Source organism: Hylobates moloch, unplaced genomic scaffold (genome assembly GCF_009828535.3).
Source record: "Hylobates moloch isolate HMO894 unplaced genomic scaffold, HMol_V3 SCAFFOLD_3, whole genome shotgun sequence".
NCBI classification, from domain to species: Eukaryota; Metazoa; Chordata; class Mammalia; order Primates; family Hylobatidae; genus Hylobates; species Hylobates moloch.
The window spans coordinates 103886666-103889501 of record NW_026652278.1 but is presented as its reverse complement, the minus strand read 5'-3'; the positions used below and the strand labels follow the sequence as shown (position 1 = coordinate 103889501).

Genomic DNA, 2836 nt, shown 5'->3' with positions numbered 1-2836 from the left:
AACCCTACAGTTTGCTTTATCAACTAAATTTATGTAATATTTTAAATCCTTTGTGGTCATTTCAACAATGTTCACAGCATCTTGACCCAGAGTAGATTTGATCTCAAGAAACCACTTTCTTATTCATCCATAGGAAACAACTCCTCATCCATTCAAGTTTTATCATGAGATTTTAGTTCAGTAACAACTGCAGTCTCCACTTCTAAGTCTAGTTCTCTTTCAATTTCTACCACATCTGCAGTTATTTACTTCACTGAAGTCTTAAACTTCTGAAAGTAATCCATAAGAGTTGGAATAAACTTCTTCCAAACTTTTGTTAATGTTGGTATTTTGGACTGACTCCTGACATGAATCATGAATTTTCTTAATGACATCTAGAATGGTGAATACTTTCCAGAAGATTTTCAGTTTACTTAGGTCAGATTCATCAGAGAAATTACTGTCTATGGCAGCTATAGTTTACAAAATATATTTCTTAAATAAGAAGACCCAAAAGTCAAATTTACTCCTTTATCTATGGGCTACAGGATAGATGTGTTAGTAGGCATGAAAACAATGTTCATCTCTTTGTACATCTCCATCAGTACTTTAGGTGACTAGGTGCATTGTCAAGCAGCATTAGTATTTTGAAAGGAATCTCTTTTTCTTAGCAATAGGTCTCAATCATAAGCTTAAAATATTCAGTAAATGATGCTATAAACTAATGTACTGTCATTTAGGATTTATTGTTCCATATATAGAGCAGAGTCAGAGTAAACTTTGCATAATTCTTAGGGGCTCTAGGAGTTTTGAGTAAATGAGCATTGGCTTCAACTTCTAGACATCAGCTTCATTAACCCCTAAAAGAGAGTTGGCTTGTCTTTTGAAGCTTTGAAGTCAAGTATTGACTTCTCTCTACCTATGAAAATTCTAGGTGGCATCTTCTTCTAATAGAAGCCTTTTTGGTCTCCACTGAAAATCGTTCATTTGTTTTGTATATATATATTTTTGAGATGGAGTTTTGCTCATGTTGCCCAGGCTGGAGTCCAATGGCACAATCTCAGCTCACTGCAACCTCCACCTCCCTGGTTCAAGCAATTCTCCTGCCTCAGCCTCCCCAGTAGCTGGGATTATCAGGTGTGTGCCACCATGCCCAGCTAATATTTGTATTTTTAGTAGAGACGGGGTTTTGCCATGTGAGCCAGGCTGGTCTTGAACTCCTGATCTCAGGTGATTCACCCACCTCTGCCTCCCAAAGTGCACCTTGCCTGGCCTGTTTTATATAAATTTAAGGGATACAAGTGCAATTTTGTTATATGGCTATATTGTGTAGTTGTGAAGTCTGGGTATTTTGTGTATCCATTATCCAAATAATGTACATTGGACCCATCAGGTAATTCCCATCATCCACCCCCCTTCCCATCCCCACTTGTCTGAGTCTCCAGGTCATACATTATGTCCACATGTATACATTGTTTAGTTTGCACTTATAAGTGAGAACATACAGTATTTTTTTTTCTTTCTGCTTCTGAGTTGTTTCACTTAAGATAATGGCTTCCAGTTCCATCCATGTTGCCTCAAAGACATGATTTAATTATTTTTAATGGTCAAATATTATTCTATTGTGTGTATATACATTGTCTTTATTCAATCCTTCTCTGATGGACACTTTGGTTGAATCCAAATCTCTGCTGTTATGAATAGTGCTGCAATAAACATAGGAGTGCAGTAATCTTATTGATAGGTATAATTATTTCTTTTCCTTTGGGTAGATACCCAGCAGTGTGATTGCTAGATCAAATGGCAGCTCCATTTTTAGTTCTTTGATAAATCCTCATACTGTTTTAAATAGAGGTTATGCCAATTTATAGTCTCACCAACAGTGCACAAGCCTTCCCTTTTCTCTGCCTCCTCAACCACATTTGTTACTTTTTGTCTTTTCATATAATAGCCATTCTAACTGGTGTAAGATGACATCCCACTGTGGCATTAATTTAAATTTCTCTGATGATTAACAATGTTAAGCATTTTTATATGCTTGTTGGCTATTTGTATGAAACATATCTATTGAAAAAAAAAATTTGAAAATTTTCTATTTTTCAATAGATTTTTTATATAAATAGCCAACAAACGTATAAAAATTATGCTGCTTTTGAAAAATAGCTATTAGTATCTTCTGGCCACTCTTTAATGGGGTTATCTGTGTGTTGTTGAGTTGTTTGAGTTCCTTATAAATTCTGGATATTAGTTCCCTGTCAGATGCATAGTTTACAAACATCCTCTCCCATTCTGTAGGCTGTCTGTTCACTCTGTTGATTGGTTCCTTTGCTGTGCAGAAGCTTCTCAATCAAGTACCATCTGACTATCTTGGTTTTTGTTGTTTTGCTTTTGAGACCCTGGTCATGAATTTTCTACCCAGACCAATGTCTAGAAGAGTCTTTCCTAGGCTTGCCTCTAGTATCTTTATAGCTAAAAATATGAAATACTTCATGAATTTGCATGACATCATTTAGCAGGGGCTATGCTAACTTTTTCTGTATCATTCCAGTTTCAGTATGTGTGCTGCTGAACAAAATCTGTTGTTTACTGTAGCCACTTTCATCAATAATCTTAGCTGGATTTTCTGGATAATGTGCTACATCTTCTACATCAGCACTTGCTGCTTCATCTTGCACTTTTATGTTGTGAAGATGGCTTCTTTTCTTAAATCCCAAGAACCAACCTCTGCTAGTTTCCAACTTTTCTTCTGTAGCTTCCTCACCCCTCTCAGCTTTCATAGAATTGAAGAAAGTTAGTGTCTCACTCTGGATTCAACTTTAGTTTAAGGGAATGTTGTGGCTGGTTTGATCTACCCACA

At 36.2% G+C, this 2836-nt stretch overlaps 1 non-coding gene across 1 annotated transcript; it reads right to left on the bottom strand.

The window, feature by feature from the left end:
- Window positions 1-2450: 2450 nt before the first annotated feature.
- On the bottom strand, window positions 2451-2552 carry LOC116466149 (U6 spliceosomal RNA). Its single transcript, XR_004247401.1, has one exon. It is a non-coding gene; the product is annotated as a U6 spliceosomal RNA (small nuclear RNA).
- Between the last annotated feature and the right edge of the window lie 284 nt (window positions 2553-2836).